The following is a 14,173-nucleotide window of genomic DNA, read 5'->3' on the forward strand; positions in this document are numbered from 1 at the left end:
GAGGGCAGGAGGGTGTAATTATTAACTTGTAATGTTTCAGCGTCCAGTTTTCAGCCCGTGTTGTTTCTTATTCGTTATCAATTTCCAGTCATGACTTGGGTATTTTCCTTCTGTTCAGGTGTTTTTCTTGCACGTTTACATGCAGGCGTGTACATCCATTCTCAGCCCGAGACTAAAATTACTGCTAAACAGGAAGAGAAAGAAATGGGAAGCAGAGTGAGGTGTGAGACAGCCTGCATTAGAGCGGATGTCTTTATTGTACACCTGGTTGATAAAAGGTGACGATATAACGTGAGCTAACTTCACAAAGAGAGGAAGCCTGTCCAGACCCATAAGAGCACTATAAGGAAAGAGAATGTTTAGGTGTTGCTCCTGTATGAGAGGCGCCATACTGCATGAAGCCAGACTTATGCTCCTTGTTTTACATCCATACCAAAGATTTAAAAAGAATAGAAAAAAAAGAAAAGAAAAAACTACTGACAAGTGGTGCGGTTGCTTCATGGATGTGCTTAGGTTATTTCTAAGCATTAATCACACACACACACACACACACACACACACACACACACACACACACACACACACACACACACACACACACACACACACACACACACACACACACACACACACACACACACACACACACACACACACACACACACACACACACACACACACACACACACACACACCATTAGTCTGCTAAGGAGGCAAATGTCAGCAATGCTAGCACCAGCAGCCTTCTTTCCTCCTCCTGTGCAGAATGCCATGCCTAATGAGAAGTGCAGACAATGGCTGACAGTTTTAATTGTTTTCAACGTTAGGTTTCACTCCACTACAAAGGGATCCCCCTGTCGTCCCTGTTTCTGGGGCTAAGCTAAAGGACCAAAACAGCACAAACATGAACAAGAGCAGTGCATACACAGGTTGTTAAACCAGATGTTAAACAAATTTTTCACTCTGCTACCAGGTGCAAATAAACTGCTACTCCAAAGTGTCAAATATGGATGAACCTATGCGCGCATACGAGTTGCATGCCTCACTGCACGCAAGAGTCAGATTGCATACATCTATGGACAAAGAGGCAAAGCTGACAGATCAGATGGACATGGAATAAAGGCAGTAAAGAGCTAACAAAAAAAGAACAAATGTATTAACCCTGTGATGGACTGCTGACCTGTCCAGGGAGTCTCCCCTCCCTCTGTGACAGGTGAGTTTAATTGGACAAACAGTTAAGGAAATATGCAGGCGAAAAATTACATGGGAAAAAGAATAGGGCTATAAGACAAGGCTGGATAGAGGCTGTGTTTGATCACAGCCCATGTTTCCCGTTACACTAACCTGTTTATGTTCGACTGGAAGTGCAACCTTTCCCAAGCTGAACTTAGCAACAGACTGGTTAAACCCTGGCCAGTTCAGTATATCCCACTGTGTGGGTAGGAGGGAAAAAAAAGGTGCAAAAGATATGTAGAACAATAACGAGCAAACAAAGTGTGAAGGAAAGCAGCGAGATAAGAGACTGTGACAGAAAATAAAATGTTTTATACTAATTATCCTTCAAACGGCACAGTGTGCATCCATTTTCTAAGTCTGTCATGATGCTGGATGTGTGGCCAGCAGAGACCAAAATAAACAGCTCCAAGTTATGCAACATCGCCCTGGAAACAACTCATAAATATTCATTATTGCAACTCAGCGTGTCTTGACTTTAATTGATAGAAAACACATTAAAAAAAAAAAAACAGCATGGTATTTACTGTGAATGCAGGTGAATGCACACATTGTTAGCAATGTTTCAAACATCCTGCATTTGCTTTGTAGGGATTTCATGTATGTATTGTACAGACTATAATCCTGCCTGTGTGTCACTATATTATCTGTGATTTGTGTGGGTGTATGCGTGCACATCTGCTTCCTCTATTTTGGGCTCTTTGATTAGGTCTCAGTGTTACAGAGCCTGCACTCTTGGATTTGGATTTTGAGTGCACGTACAGCCAAATGGATGACAGTATAGTCAACAGTACAAGGTTTTTCCTGCACACAAAGAAAGGTTTGCCTATCTCAGGACTGTAGTAAAATATTCAAGCATTTTTTATGTGGGTTTTCACTTTTCAGGAATGAAGTTTTTGTATCAAGTGGCCAGAAATTCTCCAAATAATAAGGAAAAGTGCTTCAGTGGCTCCTTTATTGCGTTCTTTAGCTGAAGATATAGTGTGCCATCCTTTATGAAAGGAGTCAAGATAATGCCATCCCTCAAGTCACAGCAAAGCACTATCCGAACATGCATGAAAACGATCAACATAACAAACTAGTTGAGGACATGCAAATGCTACTTGCACTTGCATTTTCCACTTCATGCAATAAATTACACATCTACTACTACTAAACTACTACTACTGTAAACCCATTAAACACACAGGCTAACTATGAACATCATGCTGCTATAATAAAGAAATTGCCGCAGACTGTGTGGTCCTTACTGAGGTTTGAGAGGCATTTCAATTTGGTTCATAACAGATCTGATACCAGAAACAGGTGAAAACTCATTCAGTCCATACATATTGCTGAGAAAAGAGTTCAGCTCAGCCCTATTTCATCACCAGTATCATCGAGGAGCAGAATTATGTAGATCTCAGCTCTAAACACTCAAAATGAGGACAGACCTAATATGTTCCTCCTTCTTTAAAATTCCAACTTGTGCAATGAGATGTTATTTTTTTAAACAACTTGTTCTGTTCTGCATAAAACAAGGTCACAGTATTTTTTCAGATTTGTCAAACAATCAATTGTTCTGTTCTGATCATAAAATCAAGGTCAAATAAAGTTTTTAGGGTAGGAGTAGGGCTGCAATTAATCGTTAGAAAATCGCGATCTCGATTCATTGTAGTCTTTTCAACAAGCCAGACATCCAGCATGATCCAGGACGTTAAGGAGTTTTCTGCTCAACAAATGACAAGGCGGGGCCTTATACCACGTATACAGTTGCCGTGTGATTCAAATTGGCAGGGAAAAACAACTGTGAATCAGATTTGTCATTTCCTAAGTCCTCATCAATTTTCTTTTATACTTGATCTCAAAGAAATGGAGGCGTTTTCACCTGATCAAAGTCAACACTGTGCAAAAAGTTTTTGATCAGGACAAACGCATACAGTGAGTCATTTTTTCTATTGGACTTCTCTAAACGTGTCGACAATGGTGGAACTTTCAAGCAAGCATTGTGAACCACAAAATGTGAGGCAAATTTTTATCCTTGTTTTTATGTTCAGTTTCAACTGTTACGAAGTTGATGACAGCTAAATGTATTTGTCCAAAAATCGTTTCAATTCTAAGACAAAAATAAATCTGTTCATTAGCAGTTATACAACTATGCATTGTGAGGGAGGAAAATGTAAAATGTATTTGTCCAAAAGTTTAAGACAAAAATAAATCTGTTCATTAGCAGTTATACAACTATGCATATGTGAAATTGCATAACATTATGATTTCAGTGCAGCATAATCAGTCTCCGACTCCAACCAGAGCACTAGATGCTAACTCATGTTATCGACACAGTAAGCCCAGAAAAAATTAAGCACACCTACCTACTTCTTCACTATAACTAGTAGGTAAGAAATTACCTCACAGAAGAATCTGTTGTGAACCTCAGATGTACACATGCATCAGAGGCCAAGGGCTCAATGTGAACCTGGGGCAGGACAACCATCATCTTTGCCATTACCCATACATTTTTATTTAGTATTCTTTGATGAGACATCTCCCTCCTATATGTCTCTGTTTAAACTGGCACCACCTCTGTGGGAGTAAGATTCTGCTCCATGCGTTTGCAAACACAGACAGTCAGAATGCTGTCCCTGAGGCACAAACACCAAAAATTACAGACCAGTGCACACCACCACTTCTGCTGAATTGCTCCAACACAGACATAAGCCTCCTGCGAACTCTTCTCCCTCCCTGTGCATGCCCCTCCTCCTCCTCCAAATTTCATCTCACGCCACTCTTTCCTCTTCCTGAGCCATTATCAAGACTCACTCTAGCATCACCGGTGAATCCCTTTGAGTCTCATATAATGTCAAACATGCAATTAAGATCAAATCAACAACTGCCTGACTCAATAACCTCAATTACCTTGAGAAAGACAAGCACAGACTGAAGATACTGTGTACCCAAGTGACCGTGCTGTGCCTCGCCTATAGTTTTACTTATCTGCTCATGTTTCTCGCCCCGATGCCTTAAAATATGAATGAATGAAGGCAGGCCCCACCTCCCTGATCAGCTGTTGCGCTCATGTCAGCCTAATCACTTCCATATATCATCAACCTTCCTTGCTGTCACTGAAAGTTAATCTTCAGTGGCTTCATGAAATCTGCTGCTCCGCATCCTTTTCCATGGCAACTGAAGAGAAGCAGCAGTTGTCCAACTGCCTGGTGGGGTATCTAGGACAAGTTTTTTTTTGTTTTTGTTTTTTTAAACTGAGGAAAGACAAGGTTCTGGGGAAAGCAGTACAGGCTACAAGCCATGTTTCCATAGTAACACACACACACACACACACACACACACACACACACACACACACCACAGACAGCAAGTCAACACTTAATTACTTAATTGACTCATTTATTCATGGGACTAAGACTGCTGGGCTATTAGTGACTGCACAGTGCCTGTGCAGCTGCAGGGGGAGAAATAAATATGAAGAATGCTTTTAAAATAACAACTAAGAGTTAACATACAGGGGATTATAATCAAGTCAGATTTTACCTTATCAGAGCAATAGATTATGTATTGATACGGCTGGGCAATAAAACAATAACAATAATTATAATGAAATCTCTTTTCCTGGTTAGGAAAGCCAGAAAACAATCATTTTATCATCTGAAGTTATGCCACCTTTGTAAAATGCAAAGCACACGCACACACAACACTAGACTTTACAGTCCCAGATACCTTTCCCTCTCACACCTAGCAGTGTATATTGATAATGTTAATTAGTTAAATCATATGTATTCAAGTAATTAAACCCCCCCCCCAAAAAAAGCAGCAGCTGCAAAATATGCAAACAGTATGTGTGCCACTTGCTGAAAAACAAGAACGCTACAAGCAAGACTGAAATCCTCTTAGCTGGCTGCAGTGACAGAGATTCATTTAACACCATTAAATGAATCTCTGTCACTGGAGCCAGAAAGTGACATTGTGAAGGAGGTCAAACTGTCTATGAGAGGGCAGTTTGACGTCTTTCACATTAAGACCCGAGCGTGACCTGCTCTATTGTCAGCTCGTGTTCATCCTACAGTTCATCCCTTTCATGTGAGACTGCAGCACAGATAACTCTTCAGTAATTACTGTGCAGAAACTGAAGGCTCCAGCTTTAGTGCCACACACATCACTGATAAAAATATTGCACTGCATTAGATATCAAATAAAGTTCAACTGCCTGGAAAGCCTAGTTCTGTATTGCTAGAGAAAAACCAAAGAAAAGCATTGAGTGTGCACAACTGCACTACTAATACATGATTCCACTTAGGGCTCCCTGACTGGTCTATGGAAACCTGACATATTTTACCTGTGTTAATCAGATAATCAAATGAATGAAATTAAATGAGACTGTACAGTATTGTGCAAATCTGAGTTTTTAGAATTCTAACATTCTTGAAATTCAACATTTGGTACGATCACTGTTATTCCTTGTTGTAAAACCTTGCCTGATCTCTTTTAGGCAAGGTGTTTGTGTAGGTTCTCAGTCATCCAGGTCATGGTAGCCTAAGGAGCCTGGGAAAGGAGGCCACTGGACATCTTTATTTTTTTAAAGATGTTTCACCTTTCATCCTCAGTCTCTCATTCTTAAGTTCTGAAACCAAATGGTGGAGAGTTTAAGCTATTTAAACAAGTGCTGTCAGCGCTAATCTCGTCAAAATGACGTTAACGCCATAACCGCATTAACGCGGCAAATCTCCATTAGCGAGTTAACGCATTAGAGCAGTTAGCTCGTTAACGCGTTAGCGCCGTGCTCTTTATAGGCTTTTAGTTTTATTTTCAATGCGCTGAGGTCATAGAAAATTAGAACAAACATCCTAATGTGTGATGCAGCAGAACTATGTTCTGTTTATGGAGTAGCTTATCGGTGACAACTCCTCCAGAGTAGCAAGTGGAATTTGTCTTTTTTGCGGACGGCTCCTTTTGCCTTTCTCTGCAGACGGTGTGTTTATGTTTTCATTTAGAGCAATTTTTGGGGCAGCTGCTGAGAAGTCAATGTTATGTGCAACCTCTGGCTGTATCTTGGTCATATGGTCAACGTACTCACAACGTGGAGGCTTAAAAACGGCCAAATCTTGTACCCAATCGTTTGTGAATTAGATGTGCGCCTCCAGGGATTTAGAATTCCAAAAATGATTCGCCATGTATGTGCTGACTCCACAGACAAGGTACGAGAAGGTATCAGGGTAGGACAATGGCTGTAGGTCTTCAGGGTTTCTACTCCACTGCCGTATTTCATACGGGTCCACATTATCAATACATGCTATTTTTTCCAAGTACCGTCTCTTGGCGTCCGGGCGCATTCGGTCTCGATTGTCCGGAAGTCCAAAGCCCTATACTGTCGTTCTGGAATAGACCACACCCATCAGGATAGAAATGTTTCAAATCATAAAAAGTAATCACTCAGAACAACCTTATTTTGATTTGTAGGGACCTACATGCCTCTAAAGGGTCAAGCTGACCCAAACCAATGGTTCAGTTTTTTCCTTTCAATTTGTCACCCATCATTATAAGCATAAAAGAAATACTTCTGAAATAGTCTTTACAAAGTCAATAAGTGACCATTCTTCCTGGCCTTTTTGCAAAAAGTTAACCTGGTTTACCAAAAGTATTTTCATGCATCTACAGTTAATACAGTCCTGTCAAAATGTTGGCCTTACTGAGATACATGCACTAATGTGCTCCCAGAGGACCACAAAGACACCAGAGCCAAGGTCTCTGTTGAATAATTCAACCCAACAAGCCCCCCTTCCTGTCACATAGGTGTTAGCTACCTGACAAACCAACGAAAATCTAAATCAACTGCTGGCTGCTAGAGATCAGAGATTCCACAATAGTAGCTAAGGTAGTCACTCATTTGCATCAGTCTACTGTGTGCACAGACAGAAACTTCTTAAAAGTCTTAAAGCGACACACTGACTCAGAACACATATCTTATAATATGCAGTCATTTCACATGATATGCACCCTGAATAGAAAAGTGCATCCAATTAGCAGCATTAAGAGAAGTCAGCACCGAAGGAATTTCAAATGGTTACTTCAGCTTCCTTAACCCTGCATTTTTATAAATCTGCAAGTAGTTTTCCAAGCTTTACTCCATCCAAGGGAAAGGCTTGACAGAATCACTGCCACTGAACACATCCTACACAGGACAAACAGTAACAGTGGGCTTAGATCAAAGTTAACACTTTGTGTGGGCAATTCAAGTCAAGAATCTCTTCATTTCTCCAGTGAAGCATTTGTCCATCTTGGACACAAGAGTAGAGAGTACACACTTCTTTTCAAGTATTACTACACCAGAGTCCTCATGGGAACAGTGCCTGTGAGCTTCAAATGATACTTCTACCTGAGAGACAGCTGTTGAGAGCTTGTGGTACGGCAGCGCAATTTTTGTTTCTCCCCAGTTTTCCCTTCAACATAAACATACATACACACTTTACTTGTCCTGGTTTTTCCCATGACCCACTTGGCTCAAATGGAGGCTGTATATGTAACTGCTATCCTAAGCTTAACTGTGGGTTTGTAATAGCATCCTCTCCCTCTCTTACTCTTCAAATTCTCTCTCTGCCCTAACAACCATATAACAATAGCTACAATCCCTCAGCTGCAAACATGTGAGCACACACACACACGCACACAGCCTTTATTTCCTTAAATATATTCATATTCTCTTTCTGCTGCTCTTGCTCTTACTCATATCAGCCATCTTCGACTATCCTAGCCTTTGTTCCATCATCCTCCTTTCTCATTTTCCTCCCCCGTGTCAAGTGTTGTATCAATTAGTGTTCAGTTACGTTTGTCCTATAGCAGTTTATCTGCCTGAATGCATGTCCTTGTTCTCCTTTCTCTCGTCATCTTATTTCTGCATAACTCCTTCATAAATGTCTGCGCAGTTATGATGTATTCTTGATAGTAACTTCATCAGGTGAGCACCTGAGCACTCTAGCTCTACCTATGATGACCTGCATCATGTCTGTCTGACTCATATCGCTATATGAAACACATGTGCCCGTCTCCATCTCAGCTGCACGCGAAGCAAACACTACAAATGGTTGCATGAGCCTGTGAGACAGAGTTCTTTGGTGTGAAAAAGTGTGATGATGCAAGTGATACAAAGTTCAATCACCAAGCCTTTCAAAATATGGACTCTTTTTGTCCTGTAAACACTAATGCACAACAGCAATTTTGTCAACTATAACAGATAAATGGTGTTGCATTACTGTCATCCTGTTTACAGTGCACTAAAAGGTAGAGATGATAATAAAATGAAATCAGGACAATCTGAAAGTAGCATTACAGTAAGAGAAAATGGGAGTTAAATTTATTTTGTTATTGGTCTGCTATGGAGCCTCCATTTTTTCCCTTGGTCTTCTTCGTGCTGCAAAAATACACTCTGCACAAACAAAAGGATGTTTCTAATTTCCATGCAACTTCAAACCCTTATAAGATGCTGTGCTAGTTAAAAAAAATAAATAAATAGAATTTAAAAAAAAAAAAAAAAAAAAAAAAAAAAAAAAAAGGAGGGGTCCAAGCTCCCTTATTGCTCCTGATTCTTTCCAAATTTAGGACAACATCAAGGTATTCCAGCAAATCTGCACTGACTCAGAAATCACCTTTAGAGCAGAGATTACATTCCCCATCCCGAGGCAGATCATAAATCCGGGAGCTCTGTTACAGGGCACAGCACATTATTATCAAGCTGGTACGGCTTTGATACAGTGAGCTGAGTTTTGCAGGTTTTGGAAAAAAAAAAGGCCTGAAATCACATTTTAATTCAGAAAGGCCTTTTTGAAATTCAAGCCTTTGAAAACCTGAGTGCCAAATCTTAATTTGGCGTCAAGTGATCCCACTTTGATCGCATTGCTGAAACTGACAGGGATTGTGGAACAGGGCTGCCACTCCAGTGTTTGGCAGGAATGGGACTTGGTGTGAAGCTTTGTAGTAAACATGGCCACAACTACAAGGACTACAAGGCCTCATTCTCCCGCTTTACGTACTTTCGTATTTTTGGTCCCCCCCCTCTCTCTCTTCACTAACCTGCTGTGCTGCACTCATGAAAATCAATTCAAGCAAGTGTCTTTCTTTTGTCTTTCAAGAGGGCTCGTCACCACTGCCACACTCCAAAGTGACAATAAATGTGAGACAGAGTTAGGCACACTCCACTGGCATTCCTTGGCAACAAAGACAACACTTCATCTAACTTTTTCTTATTTTAATTACCTATTTTCAGCACTACTTTAACATTTTGTCCCCCTTTCATTCCACAGTACTTCCTCCATTCACTTACAAGTTACCATGCAACTACAGAAACCAGCACACCAATGAATCTCAAGAGCTGCATTACTTCTTGGGTCTGTTCCCCATCAGTGGATATCAATTCAAGTTTGTTCTTAAATTATATTATTCATGCTACACATCAATAACAATGTGTAAAAGTCGTCACTTTAGACAAATACCAAGCTGCTATCCATGCAGGTTGGTATTTATAGTAGAGGTAGCTCATCCTGAAAAGTAATTTTACTCAGAGCAGTGATTCATTACAGCTTGCTTTGTCCCGTTACGCCTTTCAACATCCGCAATTACTTTCAGAAATCTGAAAAGGTCTCCCTCGGTTGCATTGCCTCTGAGTGATCACAGAGTGGCTTCAAAGAGTAAATGATACTGCAAGAAGACATTTCTACATCTCTTTCACACACACGGTGAAATTATAAGTCAGGAGTTCACATTACAGTTTGTTGCGTCACAGCAGTGAAAACCAACACTTTTAACATACTCTTTAATAAAGAAAAACTCAAGCTGTTTTTTGTACTAAAAAAAACAGCAATTAATTTCATTTTTTAATTAACAGAGATATGTTACAGGAGGAAAAATAAATAATAAATTACTAAACTCCTAATTTCTTTTCAGGAAGGTATGCATGCATGATTGATGAGTCTCGGGAAATGACAGTGCAAAAACGATGACTTCTGTATAGATTAGGGGTAAACTAGAAATGCTTCCCTGCAGTTGCATACTCCTGCCCATTAGTCAAGTTGTAGTTTATATTATGGTCTGTCTAGACTCATAATATACAGTAAGCAATGAAGACTTTATCTTGTGGGTACACAATATTATTGGGGGGGGTATTCACAACAGACTGACAACCAGAAACAAACACCAACCTCAAACAGCTACTAACTATAGCTTTCCCAACGTCTTGGATTCCATCTGTGTTTGGGAAAAGGAAGTATACTAGTGTGTGTTCACAACAGGAGCATTTCTTTAGTGAATTATTAAAAAGCCTCAAAGTTACGTCAGCACCCACCCACTCCGTTATCGCTTGCGTCATCACTACAGGTAACTAAATTTCACTGACACTCTGTGGCATCGTATCGTTACACTGCTGCTATTCTCTTCCTATGTGGGCGCTCCTTAAGACTGGTCATCCTGCTCCTCCCAACAGATCTCCAGAGAGGAATGAGGACTACCATCAGCAGTTTAAGTCCAAAATGGGGGAATATGTGAGAGTGTGAAGAGAAACTGAGAAAGCAGCTGAATGGACAGCTACAACAGCAACTTGGCCAACAGGAAAATTAACTGGCAGGAAAATTAACATGAGAAGGGCAGGGCTGGTTATTCAGCACTGACTGAACTTTCATAATAAAGGTGACAAGAAACATTCATAATTAAATTAACAGATGCCGCTCTTCTCCTTCTCTCTCTTTTTTAAAGGCTAAAATAAGTCCACAAATGTACTTGATAGGCCATTCTTGTACTCATGAGGCCCAACCATGTTAAGTCTATATGTCAGATTACAACTTAATCTACACAGGTTTAAGTTATATCACTACAACATAATTTCCACAACATTAAAATGGCCACTCCAGCTTTTGCCCAGATGCCTGGAAATTTTAGGCTTTTGTACCACATTTACTGGAGGAAGGCAGAACTTTTCATGTCACAGCAACAGATAACCTAGAAGCGATCTGACCCATCACTGCTTACTCTCCTTTAATTCAAAAAGAAAGACGGCACCTGTAGCAGAGTTCCCCTGTTAGGACATAAATGTAGGTCCACTGGCCACAAACACGTCAGTGCAGCTAAGAAGTTGGGGAATGAAAAGTGTGTCTGCATTATTAAGATGCTATTGGAACCAGTGATACTTGCCCAGTGATAAATACTGCATTAAAGATCTTGCTGATCAAAGTCAAAGACATGTTTTTATAGAAGCTGTACCTTTGGGATGGCTTTCAAGCACTGGAAAATAACATGATGTCTGACTGCCACTATAAAACCTTTTATTGATGTTTTTTTTTTTTTTTAAGGGAGGGGTGGGAAGACTTGTGCATCATTATAATACATCATTAAAAGACACACGAATAATGTCATTTAAGAACAAACTTGAATTGATATCCATTGATGGGGAACTGACCCAAGAAGTAATGCAGCTCTTGAATTATTTTGAGCAATTAACACTGATAACATCGAAGAAATATCTGGAAATACCTCCAACACTCACAAACATTTCACCACACATCATGCAATCAATTAGAAGTATGTAATGTCTTTGATACGCTGCTCAGCGATGACTCTCAAAGCGGAGCCAGCGAGAATCGATACCAAATTGAATTGATAAGTGATATCGATATTCGAATCCAAATAAATTCTTATCAATTCCCATCCCTACTAACCACTGCCCCACTGTGATTACACACAGAGGACACTTAATCCACCCTTTGTAACGCAGCCCGGTTCTTAACGTGGGGAGCCATGCAGTTACACTGGATGCACACACTTATCAAAGATGATGGCTTGCTGCTAATTTCCAGTGATTTCCCAGATTCAGTCTGGGAGTTATTCCAGGAAAAATCTAGAACAGAGCCATCAACAGTTGAACTGCCTGTTAGTGGTCAAATGTTGATGTTAACATGTTGACTTTGTGCAGCATCAGCTACATGAGAGCCACCAAGAAATGTAGAAACTGGTCGAGAAAAAAATAGAAGAAAAAAAAAAATGTAGCCCATACACTATCTGTATCACTTAAAGAAATGCTGAAAATGCCACTACAGAGGTGGTGAAGAGAGAATTGTCATTTGTGAGTCAACTAGACTGTATCAGTCAGACTATAAATCAATTTTACCTGGTGTGTGATTCAGAGAAGAGACACACACACACACACACACACACACACACACACACACACACACACACACACACACACACACACACACACACACACACACACACACACACACACACACACACACACACACACACACACACGCGCGTAAAGGCTAATGCCGTGATGTTATTACAGAATAATCATATAAACATCGATGCGGGGTGTATAACAGTCTACCGTTAGCTAAGAGACATTATTCAGCACTGACTTAAAACACACTTCTTACTTCTCCTAAACTCTGCCTGATAAATTCCTCTGCTTTGATTTATTAAAAGCCACTTTTTTTTTGAAAATGCACCTTGTATGACTTACTCATGCCAATATGAGGCTTAAATCAAAATATAAAACGACAGCTCACTTTAGCAAGAAAAATGCCTTGTTGTTTCCATTCAGAAATTACTATTAAATATTACAAAACACATAAAAGGTTCAAAGTTGTCTGGATTCAGTCATTTTGAACACCAGATAAAATAAAATAATACAGTGCAAAATCATCTCATTTGTTACTGCAATTGAGTGACGAGTGATGGAATCATTTTAATATGACTAAGCATTTATTTGATATTTCTTAATACTCAACCTATGCCAGTGAGTAACTGCATATATTCACTGACTTGCTCCTCCTGTTAACTTAAGGGATACTACACAAAGCACACGCCGTGTTTTTGGCATGTATTGCAAAAAAGGTTATATGGAAAAACTGGTTTAACAAACAATATAGAAACAAGGCCTGAAATCTCTGTTTCACACGCACAGACTTTGCTCTTCAGTCAATTTGAAGGGCTGCAGCTGTGGTCCACAAACAAAATATCATTACGATGATATGAAAAATGGAAAGAAAAAACAAAACAAAAAAAACACCAAGACAGAAAATGTAATTTACACTAAGCAGGTCTGACTGTTTTCCTTTTCCAAAGCAACAGTGTCATGCTTGATGGAAGTCCATTGTATTTCTGCAGTCTAGTAACTTCTTAATACAACTAGCAGATGAAATCTATCATCAACATGGATCTCAAGGATGGACTTACATTTGATAGGGTATTCTGCATGTTTTAAAATCTATTCTGAAAGCAACAGGGTGAAGACATTAAAGGGGAATAGTAACAAGAACCTGTAAGCAGAAGGGTGTATGGGTTTAAAGTATTTTCTTGACTTTCTGGAAGGCGCATTTGATACTGTAAAACAATTCAGACATTCAGTTATTTAATTGTAACTTTAATTTTTAATTTCATCTTATATGCACCAACAGTTTTTTTTATATAAGGAAATTAAACATTTTCAATGCATTCAAAAATGTTGAATCTAGCAAGCTGGAATTTGAGAGCATGTTGGAGTTAGGGCTGTGCGATGTGACCAAAATCTCATATCCCGACATTAAGACATCTATCGTCCGATAACGATATAAATCACAAAAATGTAACATTTTCTGTAAATTCTGTGAATGTCGGGCAGCTCGACTTGCGTGAAGTGTTTCCAGCTGGGCGTCGCGTACCTGGAGTCGAGTGTTTTAACTGATGCATGAAACGATACATTTTTAGACATAGGTTGTAACGGCCGCCGCTTTTCTTTGTGAGTATTTATTACACAGCGTGCTGCGGGAAAAGCCTGTTCTAACGCTTGAGGCTAACGTTTATTTTTAGCACCTGACGGCTCTTTTTGCTTCTCATCCGTAAATACTCTGCATCTTTCACGTGATTCAGTTTATTCTGAAAAGTCTCAACAGGATCTTGAGCTTTATTGTGAAAGGTTTATGTGGAA

The 14,173-nt window shown here is 39.8% G+C and overlaps 1 protein-coding gene across 5 annotated transcripts in view; it reads right to left on the bottom strand.

Moving 5' to 3' along the window:
• The window catches only part of man1a2 (mannosidase, alpha, class 1A, member 2), a 146,494-nt gene that overhangs the window by 115,394 nt on the left and 16,927 nt on the right, over positions 1–14,173 (bottom strand). Inside the window, exon 1 of one of the 5 annotated variants that reach the window (XM_039599972.1) lies at positions 4,265–4,285. The exons of the other annotated variants lie outside the window; for them this stretch is intronic. The gene's annotated coding sequence lies outside the window, so the exon portion shown is untranslated. Of the gene's footprint in view, positions 1–4,264; positions 4,286–14,173 lie in introns of those variants that run through there. 5 annotated transcript variants of the gene reach the window in all.

Source organism: Oreochromis aureus, linkage group 16 (genome assembly GCF_013358895.1).
Source record: "Oreochromis aureus strain Israel breed Guangdong linkage group 16, ZZ_aureus, whole genome shotgun sequence".
In the NCBI taxonomy this organism is placed as follows: domain Eukaryota; kingdom Metazoa; phylum Chordata; class Actinopteri; order Cichliformes; family Cichlidae; genus Oreochromis; species Oreochromis aureus.